Source organism: Prunus mume, linkage group LG1, assembly GCF_029339155.1.
Source record: "Prunus mume cultivar Tortuosa linkage group LG1, ASM2933915v1, whole genome shotgun sequence".
Lineage (NCBI taxonomy): Eukaryota > Viridiplantae > Streptophyta > Magnoliopsida > Rosales > Rosaceae > Prunus > Prunus mume.
The window spans coordinates 28566524-28581748 of NC_142698.1; the positions used below are offsets into that span (position 1 = coordinate 28566524).

General features: G+C 40.6%; 1 protein-coding gene and 1 long non-coding RNA gene across 2 annotated transcripts in view; both read right to left on the bottom strand.

Annotated features, from left to right (window-relative positions):
- The window catches only part of LOC148921514 (disease resistance protein Roq1-like), a 100694-nt gene that overhangs the window by 52023 nt on the left and 33446 nt on the right, over nucleotides 1-15225 (bottom strand). The gene's annotated exons all lie outside the window — the stretch shown is intronic.
- LOC148921518 (uncharacterized) lies at nucleotides 323-1619 on the bottom strand. The gene is made up of 2 exons (XR_016124383.1): nucleotides 774-1619; nucleotides 323-675 (listed from the first exon to the last, which is right to left on the bottom strand). It is a non-coding gene; the product is annotated as an uncharacterized LOC148921518 (long non-coding RNA).

Genomic DNA, 15225 nt, shown 5'->3' on the forward strand with positions numbered 1-15225 from the left:
CAAAGTCACCAGAAACTAAACTGGAAGGGGATGGTCCTTTGGCACAGTTCAAATTCACAGGTCATTTTCCATCAAATTTCCACATGCAATGAAATTCCGGTATGTCTTCTTCAAGATGGCTGATGTGAGCTTTATACTAACATCTTCAGTTGCAGAAGTCTAGTTTATTTGTACAGAAAATTATCCCTTCTTTTTGGTTCGTATTTCTTCTAGTTTCTTCTTGTGATTAGAATTATATGATTTTATATGTTTGCATATAGTAAACAATTTTTATTACATATTTGCTTCTAGATCAAGTAATGAGCATGCCAACAGACCAATATTTACAGGTGAAAGTAAATCTCTTAATTACTTTTGGGAGAAGGAATGCCTTATGTGCCCAATCATGTCATGAATATATGTAGCTTTCATAATGTGGAATAATGGATGGAGTACAAATCGTCCATTTCAGATTGTTTATGAGCTTGATCCAAGCAATAAGTGCAATGAGTAGCGCTGCCATAATCCAAGCAATAAGTGCTATTTGCACTTTAAGGGCATACCAAACTCCATAGGTGCCACCGAGGGAAACCGACAGGAGAGACATCTGTGGAGTCAAAAAGCCAATGATAGTGGTTGAGACCTGATGATAACATGCAGCCTCCGGCGATAAGAAGGGAAAAAGCATAGCAAAACCTGTAAACACACCACATGGAAAAAACTGGTAATTTCGCCTAAAACAAAAAACAACCAAGTTAATTCATTAAAAAAAAAAAGAGTTAATTTTGAGTAACTGAAAAAAGTCCCTTCGCAAGAGAAAAAGCGCGACCTAGCCGCCACGTAGAAACTTGAGCTCTCTCAGGACCAGATCGACTGGCTCCGTCGGCTCAGTGTGGCCTTGCCTTCGTGGTGACATGGAAGAGGGATTTCCTGGAGCTTTCCTTCAAAACTATCGGATGACCAAAAGAAGTAGACCCACAACGGAGCCATCTGCTGACTGTGAGATGACTCACGAACAGCCGCCAACGACTCCTGTCGAACTAGCCCAGCTACCAAACCCCTCTACGTTCTCGTGTAGTTTCAAGGATAAACTAATGAACAAGATGAGCATGGCAAAATTTTTTGGGGTTGACATGAATTCTTTGGAGGCCGACTATGATGATTTGAACGACGAGAAGGATGTTGTGACCTCTCGCGAAGAGCGTGGCCCTTGTATCTAGTTCTCTGAGAAAGCTATGACTCGTTTATGTGAGCCTTGGCAAAATGCACTCATAATCAAGCTCCTTGGCAGACCACACACCTACAATTTCTTCATGCCCGATTACAACAGAAATGGAATCTGAAGGGGGGATGGAAATTAATTGACGTTGTCAACAACTACTTTGTTGTCAAATGTGACTTGGAGGAAGATCTTAACTCTGTACTTACAGGAGGATCGTGGATAATCTCAGGTCAGTATCTAGTGATGCAAAAGTGGCGACTTGGGTTTTGCCCAGCAACTGCCCATATTACCAGGATGGCAGCTTGGATCCGAGTGTCAGCTATTCAATTAGAATGTTTTGATATATGGGCTTTGAAACGGATTGGAAACCTGTTAGGGAAACTACTAAAAATAGCAACATAATAGCAATATGACAACAAAAAAACAGGAACACAATAGCAATACAACACTAATGCAGTAGTGAACAAGAATTCATCACAATCACACTATACAGATCTATTACATCAAATGGAAAATTCCAAGTTTCAAGATTCACATATTCAGAGCAATCTAAATGCAATTGGTAAAAACCCAGATGGATGAGCAAGAAGATTCAAAAAACCTAATCGAAAACAGTTAAAGCCAAAACTAATTTAACACAAATCCAAGCAATCAAAATAAAACTCATTTCACATAATCCCACAGATATTAAGAAAATAACCATCAACACTACCTATTCAAGGTCGGCGATCCAGTAGAGCTTCAAGGTTGCAAGCAGCTATTCAGAAGCCATACCTAAAATATGGGGTTGAGGCCCATTTCTAATCGAGGCAGCGAGAGGCGAATAGGGGGAGAGAGAGAGAGAGAGAGAGAGAGAGTGAAGCTAGAGAGAGAGACGGAGAGAGAAAGAGCTGTGCTAGAGAAAGAGAGCAAGAGAGAGAGAGAGGTAGTAGAGAGAGAGACAGAGAGAGAGCTGAGAGAGAACAAAATTTCTGAACAAGTGATATATCTGCAATAAGTGGACAATAAATATATATTTATAAGTGATAGTTGCAAAAAAATTGGGGAGGCGTGGTATTTTTAGTTAAAATTATAAAAAAAGGTGGTATTTAGAGCTATTTCCCAATATATATTTTTATGGTATGAGTTGGATTAGAGTATTTCAATCACAGCGGAAAATAAAACAACATAGTTAGATACAAATATTTACATCATTACCAACCCAACAATTACAAGAAGCACAAGAGTGGTACAAACACAACCCTAAACAAACATAGTACAAGCCAAGAGTGGTACAAGGTCCACCAAACCAGTTACAACATCTTTCACAAGGAGACAAAAGATGAGTTTCTTAACCTGCAAGTAACATAAAGCATAAGAAGAATTGCCAAGTCTCAGATGTCGAGCCACGAACCTAGTCAAGGTCTAGGTAGTCGACCTGAACATAATCTACACCAAAAGTAGGGGTGAACATCGCATACGATCATTTACCCAATGGGGAAATTACCCTTGAGTTTAAAAATAATTATGTTAATGTAATTCTTTTTAATATCATACACCAAAGCATTAAAACCAATGCACAACAAAACAATTATTAGATTATCAGTTTGAAACACTTGGCATGCTCACACAGCTTTTCATAAACAATATTTTGGGATCCTAGTTACTTCATGTGATGACTGATCCATTAGACCAACTACTCTTACCAAGCGCGGGTAAAGTAGCAAGAGTGTCCACTTAAATAGCTACACCCCATAGGCTATTCTAAGTTGTTTAAGGGCCTCGGACTAGTCGGTCAGTGTAACCCCTCTGGAGGTTTAAGGTATCGAAACCTAAGGTCATCGGTACGTGACCCTTCACGCTCAGGTCATCCTAGTTAGAACACTGTCAACGCCAAAGGTCGATGCCCAAAAGAATATCAACACCATACATTAATGTCAATCACAAACTATGCAGTTTCATCCTGCATCAATATTTAATATAGTAGTACAATTATAGTGGGCTCAAATCAAAGTTGTAATGAAGAAGTTACGATAAAAAGAAATTCAGTGGCACAATCGTAATTTTTGCAAAGTCAGTTTTAAAAACGAAACCTCTCTCTCTCTCTCTCTACGCATGACCTCTCTTTCTCTCTCCTTTATTCAGAAATAGCCAGGATCTTTTGGCTTTCGGCAACAATTTCGGCCACATCCGGCGTCTCCGGCCAAGAAATTGGTCACATTCTCTTCGTCTTTCACTCCTCTACACATCTATGCCAGTTTCTAGCCCCAAATCCAAAATCGGGCAGCTTTAAAGCAATGGTTTTCGAGGGCTTTCCGGCCAACTCCAACCACCCCAAGCCGTGCAATCACACCCAAAAGACTCCCCTACCTTTCCTTTGTGTTTTCCCTTGAAGACCTGACTTGATTTCACCCCAAAACCGTCGAATCCAAACCTAGAATTTCTTGGTTTTTCAAGAGACAAACATTTGTTCAAGAGCTTTAAAGGTGGAATGATTATTGGTGGCAGTTTGGAGTTTTCCGATCGCCAAAAAATTACTCAATACACCCGCCAAGCGGTGGCGCATCGGGCGGGAGTGTCAAGGTTGGTTTTGTCCTAGAATTTTCTCCACGTCATCGAGCAAACTGTGGTATGCTCGGATTTCAATTTGGTTACTGTTTGATCGTCGATTGGATATCGTATATTAAGCGTTATCCAAGTTCGATATGTTCGGACCATTGGATCGACTTCATTTCCAAATATGTTAATCTAGACACCTCTAGAATCGTGTAGAAACTCGCAGAATGAGAATCGGAGTCCCGGATACTTCGAATCAATATTTCAAAGTTTAGGTTAAATGGTAACTGTCCAATTGTGCGATCGATCGTGAGCAATCAGACCGTTCGATGTGGACCAAACTTGCAGGGTATGTTTAATAAAGTGTGGTAAACCTATAGGAACTCTTGAATTGGTAATTGGAGGTCGTGGACCCCACAGGGTATCAGGTTGACCATTTTGCGAAATTAATCGCTTATTGGATCTCGAGTCTTTTCAGAGCATTCCACCTGCCAGAAATGTTGAAAATGGGCCTAGGAACTTTCTTAAGTTATGTACATGAACTTTTAAGGCCGGGGGTCAGGGTTTTTGATTAAATATCTTTGGTTGAGCTATTTTATTAATTAAATATTTTTAATTGCTTAAATAGGTACTCGGGCTTCGTTGAACCTACAGGAAGGACCCTCAAAGTGTCAGGCTAGCTCGAACGCTCAGTGAGTTGACTTTTGTCTTATAAACGGGTTTTATGCAATTAAAGTTTCATTGATTGATTTTGAAAGAATTATTTATGGCTATTGCTTTCCAAGCATAAATATTTGAATTCAAAATATTTTTGTTAAATTATGTTTATGTTTAAAAAAATGGCCAACCACCTGTGCAGACAAATTGGGCAAGTTGATGAGGAAATCTTGGTGGGACAGCTGTATACTAAGCACGGGTAGGTGGCTAGGAAACTAGCCAACCACATGCGATCAAATCAGGCGGGTGGTTAGGAAATCATGGTCGGACACCTATATACTATGCTCGGATACATGCAAACATTTGAAGTCAAGCTGGCAAACGGGAAAACTAGCTAACCACCTAGGCGGACAAATCGAGCGGGTGGCTTAGGAAATCCTAGTCGACCGCATGTATACTAAACAAAGGTACATGCAAACATTTGAAGGAAACTGGGAAGGGGTAAATATGCCAACCACATGTGCAGCCAAATCAAGCAGGTGGATAGGCAAATCTTGGCCGGACACCTGTAAACTAAACACAAGTACATGAAAAGATTTAAAGGCAATTAAGAACAAGGAAACTTGCGAACCATCCGTGCAAACAAATCTAGGAGGTGGATAGGCAAATCCTGGCTGACCACCTGTGTAGTGAAATCGGGCAAGTGGCTAAGGAAATCATGGTCGGACACTTGTGTACTAAGCCCATGTACATACAAATATCTGAAGGCAACTGGCAAATAGGAAAACTGGCTAACCACCTAGTCAAACAAATTGGCAGGTGGCTTGGGAAATCCCAGTCGGCCACTTGTATACTAAACACAAGTACATGCAAACATTTTGAAGGCAACTAGGTAAGCGGGAAACCGTCCAACCACTTGTGCAGACAAATTGGGCAGGTGACTGGGAAATCCATGTCAAACACATGTATACTAAAAACATGAATAGAAAAATATTTTAAGGTAAGGGGAAAGAAAGCGGTGGACCACCTGTGCAAACAAATTCGGCGTATGGGTAGGGCAATCGTCGTTAGACAGTTCTATACTAAACACAACTACATGTAAACATCAAAATGTAATTGGGGAAGGGGGAAACTGGCCAACCACCTGTGCAGACATGTCGGGGAGGTGGCGGAGAAATATTAGTTAGACAATTGTATACTAAGCAATGGATAGGTAACTAGGCAGGAAAAGCGGCCAACCACCTGTGCGGACAAATCAGACAAGTGGATGGGGAAATCATGGTTGGACACCTGCATATAAGCAAATATGTCGGGGAGGTGGCTGGGTTTGGGTATCTGGTCAGCCACTTGTATACTAAACACAGTGCATGCAAAGAAAGCAGCTGTCCAACCACTTGTGCGGACAAATCGGGCTAGTGATTGGGGAAATATAGGTTACACACTGTATACTAAAAAATGAATAGGCAAGCGTTTGAAGAAAATTGGGAAATGGGGCGCCAACCACATGTGCAGACAAATGGGGCAGGTGGGTAAGGCAATGCTCAGTTAAACGACTTTACACTAAACACGATTACTGCAAACATCGAAAGGTAACTAGGAAGGGAAGCGGGCAGCCATACATAGAGCATGTCGAGGCGGTGGTGAGGAAATCTTGGTTGGACAAGCTGCACACTAAGCACAAGTACATAAAAACATCTAAAGGTAGCGGGAGCAGGGAAACTAGCTAACCACATGCGAGAAAAATCGGCGGGTGGGTAGGGCAATCCTTATTAGACACTTTACACTAAACATAGCTACGCACAAACATTAGAAGGTAACAAGGGTAGGGGCGGCCAAGCTACCTAGGACATTTCAGGCAAGTGTGAAATCTTGGTTGGACAACTATACACTAAGCACAAGTACATGCAAACTTCTAAAGGTAACGAGAACAGGGAAATTGGCCAACCACCTGTGCTATCAAATTGGGAGGTGGATGAGGAAATCTTGGTTAGACAACTGTATACTAAGCATAGGTACATGCAAACATCGTAAGGCAACTGGGAATGGGGAACTAGCCAATCACCTGTGCAAACAAATCAGACCCATGGATATGCAAATCCTTGCAAACCACCTATCCAATCAAATCGAGTAAGTGGTTGGGGAAATCATGGTCGAACACACAGTATACTATGCTCAGGTGTATGCAAACATTTGAAGGCAACTAGCGAGCAGGAAAACTAGAAAACCATCTAGGCGAAAAAATCGGGCGGGTGGTTTGGGAAATCTGGGAAGGTAATTGGCAATCCTCGTCAAGCGCTATACACTAGAACACGACTACCTACAAACGCCGGAGGTAGCTAGGGAAGGAAGCGGCCAACCCACATGCAGACATATCAGGCGGTGGTGAGATATCTTGGTCGGACAACTCTGTACTAAGCTCGGTACATGCAACATCTGAATGCAAGCTGGCGAGCGAGAAAGCTGGCTAAATATCTAGGCGGACAAATCGAGCAAGTGGCTTAGAAATCCTAGTCTCTGACACCTGCATACTAAAAGCATGTATATACCAACCACCTATCTGAGACAAATCAGGCGGTTGGGTAATCGATCCTCGTCGAGACGACTCTACTAAGCGCAACTACACCGCAACCATCAGGAAGGTCACTGGGGAAGGGGAAAATGGCCAAACGCCTATGTAGACATATCGGGCAAGTGGTTAAGAAATCTTGGTGGACATTGTGTACTAAGCATAGGTACATGCAAATATCTAAAGGCAATTGGGAACAAGGAAACGGCCAACCACAATCTGAGTCAAATCAGGCAAGTGGTCGGGAAATCATGGTTAGACACTTGCATACTAAAAACATGTATAGGCCAACCACTTGTGCATACAAATTGTGCAAGTGGGTAGTGCAATCCTCGTTAGATAGCTCTACACTAAACACAACTACCTACAAACATCGAAAGGTAGGCTGGGGATGGGGGAAAAATGGCCAACCACATGTGGACATATCGGGCAGGTGGTTTAGAAAATCTTGGACGGACAATTGTATATTAAGCATAGATATATGCAAACATAAGGCAAGCTGGCAAGCGAAATAGACTAACCATATGTGTGAACAAATCGAGCGGTGGATAGGTAAATCCTAAGCGGACACAAGTGCAGTCAAATCAGGCAGGTGGCATGGGAAATCCTAATTGCCACCTGTATGCTAAACAAAGGTACATGCAAACATTTGAGCAACTTCGGAAGGGGTAAATTGTCCAACCACATGTGACAAATCGGGCTAGTAATTGGCGAAATCCAGGATAAACACATGTATACTAAAAGCATGTATAGGCCAACCACCTGTTGTCATGGGATGAGCGAGTGTAGTGCGGCACAGCGGAAGCAAAACACAAATTCGCAGCTCAAAGCAAACTCGTGAAGCCCGGGATCTCTTGGATCCCGGTCAACCTTCTCCCACTTCATGATATTCATGACTCTCACAACTCCATAAAGGTTCACCATCAAGTGTGCGTCTCCCAAGGGCGCCATGCCCTATGGCTGAACAACGAGTCACACTTTCTTGTGACAACACAATCACTCCGCATACGACAGCGAACCCTCAACGCCCATACATCAAGCGTTGCATAAGACAAGTCAACTGCATCGACCACGTCGCATGCTAAACTCGTGGCTCACTCATGTCCAAGTCAAGACATAGCAATCCAACACACCATTGGTTTACCCACACTTCTGTCGGTCATTCCTTTAGCAACCAAGATAGCTCACATCCTTAAGCTATCCATGCAAGCTGTCATACTTGCATGTCTCCCAAGTCTTGGCGACATATGTGTTCTAAATGTCCCACATAATCATCCATGCATTACATGGTCGCAACCCATGAGTCGCAGGCATCAGAATATCATCCATCCATCTCAAGCCAAGTCCATCATGTATTGTCATATGCCCTCGCTAGCCGACGGCATAGTGAATCTCCATCGTTGACCTCACTCTTTCTAACAATCGCAATACTAATGGCCCGCGTGTCGTCAATCATCTCGAGAATTCCTTTCCGGAGACATAGATTATCCTTCAACAATCTTATGCCCGCCCTTTTGACTACCTCCAATGTCATAAGGATGCTCACTTAGTGCCACAAGGGTGTAAGCACTAAGGGTAGTGGATAGCATGACACCATGTCACCCTATATAACATTTTATGCATTTGCATACGCGAGGAGGAACATCACCTATGCGAGTCATAATTGGGCATAACTCCTTACGTATGAACTCGAATGGTGATATCGGATTCGTTGCGTGCATCTCAACATCACGAACGTCAGTACTCTTAGCTTCCTCAAGGACCTCCCGTAACCTTGAAAATGCCTAGAATACCCTTCACAGTACACCCGCAGAACAGCACCAACCATTCTAGCTCTTAAGCTTCGCCCTTCCACACTTAGACCTCATAAACTCATAGATGTCCCAATGGAGTCACAGTAGCACTCACTTATATGCGACACTGTGACCTTCTATCTGACTAATCAGGCGGTGGGTAGTACAATCCTCGTCGAGACGACTCCCATTAAACACAACTACACTGCAAACATCAGAGAGTAACCAAGGAAGGGGAAAATAGCCCACCTCATGCGGACAAATTGGGCAGGTGTCAAGGAAATCTTGGTTGGACAATTGTGTACTAAGCACATGTACATAAATATCTAAAGGAAAGCTGGAGCGAAGCGTGCCAGCAAGTGTGCGAGTCAAATTAAGCGGGTGGTTGGGAAATCTTTCTAAAAGCTGTGTACTAAGCACAGTACAAGCAAATATCTAAAGGCAACTAGGAAAGGGGAAACTAGCCAACCACCGGTGCAGTCAAATCGGAAGGTGGTGGGAAATCATGGTCGGACACATGTGTACTAAGCTCAAGCACATGCAAACATCTGAAGGTCACAAGTGAACGGGAAAGCAGGCTAACCATCTCTGCGGACAAATTGGGCATGTCAGTGAAGCAGTGGCCAACCACATATGCGATCAAATTGGCTAGGTGGTTGGGGAAATCTTGGACGGACAACTATGTACTAAGCACAGATACACACAAATATCTAAAGGCAGCTAGGAAGAGAAATTGGCCAACCACATGTAGTCAAATCGAGGCAGGTGGCGAAATCTTGGTAGGACAAGCTGTGTACTAAGCACAAGTACAAGAAAATATCTAAAGGCAACTAGGAAGGGGACTAGGAAGGTAACTAGGAATCCTCGTCAGACAGCTCTATACTAAACACAGCTACCTACAAACATTGGAAGGTAATTAGGGAAGGGAAATGGCCAACCACAGTGCAAAATCAGGGCGGTGGCAGAAATCTTAGTCAAACAATTGTGTATCGAGCACAGGTACACGCATAAATATTTCAAGGCAGCTGGGAATGAGGAAACTAACCAGGTTGTACTCGCATTTCTCCCTTCTCTATGACTGCTCAAAATGCACAGCCTCAAAATCTAGGGATAACCTTGAAGCTACAAAGGCAACCCATATGCGATTTCTCTATGAAGTTATAAAGTTGAGGGGGCTCTTTTAACTTCTTCTCATTTGCGAATGGATGGATAAACTGCCTAGTTAAGGTAGACTTAAAATCCTTCCATTTTTTGGCAGTAGAAGACAGCACCATCTTCTTGCCCCCTTCCCCAACAACATAAGCCATTTGAACAGCTTTCCAAATCTGCTCCTTCAGGTCCTTGGGCAATTGAGTCTATTTCTTGTCCATAAGAGGGACTCTGGTGCGTGCCAAAACACCAATGTAACTCTGCATCTCAATAGCACCTTGCAACTTTTATTGTACTCAAACATAAGCAATCTTCTGGTTTTCCTCTTCACAACACGGCTCATTGTGTTGATACCACGAGTCGATTTCGTCACTTCATCAAATGTCGAAGAGCTTGGGTCTTTCTTGGAGGATGAAGTAAATCTAATCTTCTTTGCGGGATTGCTTGGAACATATTTGGGTTCACCCATTTGTGCCTTTGAAGCTGCAATGTCCTTGCCTTGACCTTTTGATGCTTGAGCCTCCTTACTTTGAGATTTCGAAACCATGTTTAGAGAGAAATACAAACTGCAAGAAAAACAACGACGGTTAGGTAAAATCCAGACGTAAAATGAAATTTCAGACGACGGCAAAAAAACAAAACCATCGTGCTAATCTATAGAAACGTGGATGTGCTAATATGTCATGGTCATTAACTTAAAACGATGGTAATTAAATAAAACCGTTGTGGTATTATTAGTTCATAAATAAAAAAAAGTACAAATTTATAAATAAACCTAATCCTAGACATGTATTTATAAAAAAACTCAAGTACTATTTAAACATAGAAACACACCCAAAATCAACCATAAAGTCAACTTTTTGGGTGTGTTTATAAATGGGTTTTGAGTGTGTGTAATGATGGGTTTTGGGTGTGTTTATATGTTTAAATAGTGCTTAGGTTTTTTTATAATTTCAACCCCCATTTTGGGTGTTTTAGTGAAACTCCCTTAAAAAAACCACCTAGTTTTCCCTCTCCCGTTCGTTTCAAATCAGACGACGGTTTTCTCTTTCAAGCGTCGTATTTATTAACACACCACGTCGGTTATTATGAACAGCCGTGTTATTGAAATAGCACAAATTTAATTACCGTCTTGGTGTGTCAACAAAAACGTCAAATACGAGAAAAATCCGTCATCCTCACTTGGCCTATGAGTGGGAATAGTGAAAGATTTGGCCTTTTCAAACCTGAGTCTTGTTTCAAACATCAGTGGGACTCGTTCTTTAAAATAAATAAAAAACTTCAAATGATAGAACTGGAAAAAAAAAGCGGGTGAGAAAATACCTTTGACTTGCAAAGAAAGTTTTCTTGAATCAAATTTTGACGAAGATGAGGAAAAGAAAAAGAGAGAAACTAAGAATAAAGCATAGCTTTCGGAATGAGAGAAGCGAGAAAACTGAAAATTTTAGAAGGCGTAAAAGTTTAGGTTAGGTGACCAAAAGTTTATATAGTGTCCTAAAGATCAATACAACAACGGTAGTGATAAAAACCACCCTAGTATGTACTTGCCACGACAATAAAATAACATCAACCGACGTGGTTCGTAATAAAGCCGTTTGACTTTTTGTATTCCGAAAGCAGCGTGGTTGGTTGGGTGCTACGTCAAAGTTTACTTTTGAAGAAGTGATAGTACAAGTTACCACGTCGTTTTTTTATGTGGAACCGACATTGTTTGTCTAAACCTCGTTGCCTTTAGTTTAATGACCGACGTTGTTTGTCTTAACCACGTTTGTTTTATCGTCTTCCGTGTTTTAAGAAGCGTAGATTTCAGTTGTTACCGTCAGTTGATAATCATGACGTTGATGTGAATATTATTTTATAAATTGAGTTTTTTTCACGCATTCTTTCAGTTTCATTTTCAATTAGGGTTCCAACTTCTTCTTGCCCTTGGCTCTGTCTCACCTCTTAGGAGGCAATTGTTTGGATGTTGATGTGTATGTGTGTTTGTGTATCAGAAAGACACAAACACACACACATCATCAACTTCCAAAAAATTCTCTCTAAATGCAAATTTGTGGCTGCCGTCATCAAATTTTAGAGGCAATTGTTTGGATGTTGATGTGTGTGTGCGTTTGTGTATCTGAAAGACACAAATACACACACATCATCAACTTCCAAAAAATTGTCTCTCTTAATGCAAATTTGTGGTTGCCGTCGTCAAATTTTAGAGGCAATTGTTTGGATGTTGATGTGTGTGTGTGTGTTTGTGTATTTGAAAGACACAAGCACACACACATCATCAACTTCCAAAAAATTGTCTCTCTGAATGCAAATCTGTGGCTGCCTCGTCAAATTTTAGAGGCAAATTTTTGGATGTTGATGTGTATATGCCTTTGTGTATCTCAAAGACACAAAGACACACATCATCAATGTCTTAAATATTGTCTTTCTATCACATTGGTGGTCCGATTATGATGATGAACAAAGTTCCCTCCAGTAAGATTTCATATCTCTTGGGATCTCGAAAAATCTAATTCTGTAGCAAGCAGTTTTCTATATAAACCGGCGCCTCATGTAATTTCTAGCTATTTCGCATCAGCACTTTGTGTTTCATCGATTGGTATCGGGCGGGATTGATTGCATAACTGAAATCACGGGAAAGCGCCTTGATTGTGTAGTTAGTCAAATCTACATCAGCTGTTATAAAATATGGTTAGTGGTGATCATACATTTAATCATTTATTAGATTTGGATCTCCCTCCAGTATTTGATCGATGTTCAGATGGTTCTTGCGAGATTTGTTGTGATTATTATTTTACGGTTGAGAAGGTTTTTGACATGAAACTGAAACAAATGGAATGCATTGAAGAACTTGTGAAAATTATGTCAATGATTCCATCACTTAACCCTCATGATACTTTTGAAGTTGTTGAATATATTGATTTCATGAGGGTTGATAATTTCAGTCATCGTAGTGCAACCACTTTGGTTGATACCATAATTTAGAATATCTAGATTAAGAGATTGGCTGTGGAGAATTTACACAATTGGAGAATATTCGGATATTTATTTCTTTGGAGTGGGAGATTTCTGTTTGAAGACCAATGTTGTGTTCCTTCCAAGTGCCAATATATGGTTAGTATAATGGTACAAGTAAGAGTGTCGAACCACAGGGACCGATTGGACCTCTATAAATTACTAGTTTTGGGAGAACCCTAACTAAAAGTGAAAGTAACAAATTGAGAGTAGTTTGTGTTGTAAATGAAAGATAACTTAAAATGCAAGGCAGAATGTAGCGTGAATGAGATATTGATGTAAGAAGAATAGGGATGAGACCGGTTTGAATTCACCATTGCAAAACCAATTCCATGTTTATAAATTAAACCGTATTCAACTACCAACCTGTTTCGGAGTTCGTTTTACATATATATGATCAGCCATATGATGTGGTTTGATCAAATTCTCTAATATGCAACCTAATTGGGATGTTCAACTTTGGTTCCAAGTTAAAGTCATTACCATGCAAAACGTTAAAGCAGAAAAAACACATGGCGGGATGTTTGCATAGCATTCTCTTCATTCATTCACATGTCTACAAGATTAAGCATGATGTTTACAATAACCTTGACTAGATAATCTATAGGCAACCTAATGGTGATCGGACATTAAAATTGACAAACAAATTTAACAATAGATTGGTGAATGAGCAAAAGCAGTTGATGGCGAATACTTTAACTTAGAAACATGGATCAATGTTGCAAGGCTACATAAATCCTAGCTATGATTTAATTACACATCATGTTCACAAAAGATTAAAAGCGAAATAAACAACATGAGTGAAAATAAATTGATGAGGAGAAACCAGCTTGACCAATTACGATGTTGAACTTCTCCAGAACAACCTCTGATGAGTCTTGATGGTGGAAATATATAGGCGGCTAGGGTTTTAGTGTGTGTGAAAGGGGAGAATAACAAAAAGAAGGATGTCTAGGGTTGTGAAATTCGTCCAAAATAAATAGGAGTCTGTGAAAGTGGCTAAAAGGCAAGTTTTATGGGGTAAAGAAGTGTCGGATATTCCAAAGAGATCTAATAAATCAGCCTTTATTTTGCACGTTTTGCCTTATTGGCACCTCAAATCGAGCTAGAAATCCCATTACTTTCCCATTCCGCTCTTAGTCTTTAAACAAGCCAGGTTCACTTTGGATCTTTATTTGGACTTCAAAACAGGGTCACGAAATTTCTTTCCACGTTTGAATAGTGGCCAGCTCCAAAAATGACATGTTTTGATTTCTTTTGCCTTCAACTTGATCCTAAAGTAGGTGCAACTGCATACTAACACAAAATAGGGTAAAACGCAACATGTTTAACTCAAAAACATCACAAATAGACTAGAAATGGATGGTATAAATGTATAAATATATGAGTTATCAACCAACAATCAATGATCATAATTTTAATCCAAGAAGGCATAAATTCGAGGACAAATTTTTGTCAACTCGGGGAGAATGATGCAGATAAAGAGCCATTAAAGTTTATGGGGCATTTGAATCAAAAGCATTAATAAGTTCAATGCATGTACGTTTTGTTTTGGCTTCCAATAAATTCCATGTATTCGGAATGAAATAGCTAGAGTCGTAATTATTTTGATGGGGCTTAATGTATTTGAATTAATGGGTTAATTAATTTAGGTGCTAGTTCAATGTATGAGATGAGAGATTAAGTCTTTAAATACTTGTATGCTCATATTTCTCAAGGGAGTGGTTGTTGATAATTGAAATTGAAAACAAAGAGAGTGTTCTCTCATCTTTGCTCATAATTTGGGTTTTCTTAGAATTAACGGGTTTGAGTATTTTTGTTTGGGCCAAAAATTCACCCACCAGTGAAAGATGGAAGCCCAAAAAACCCAGAAGAGTCGACCTAAGGCTCATGGAGCAAACAAGGCTGATTTGGGCCTCACAGGCCCAATATAATAGGAAGAGGAGCGAAATAGGAACAATCCACGTGACATCTGCGGGACAAGAAAGTCGGCAATGGCATTGTCATAGAAGAAGTGATTGAAGGGTTCATGACATCAAGTTGATTCTGAAAAAACTGAAGATCAAATCCCTCTTATATATGTATATTCAGAGATTTTTTTATGTCCTTTCAGAGAATGTAATTCTCCCAAGGACATAAGCAAATTCTAATCTCAGAGAGGATAAGCGAGAAGCGAGAGCTGTCAGAAAATGAATCAAACTAACCATCACGGGTAAAATATCACAAGGGGCGTAGAAATTGGGAAAGAGATTAGGTTCCTTTTCAAGAAAATCAGAAGTGATTGCTGTCGAGGCCTATACTGCCAGAAG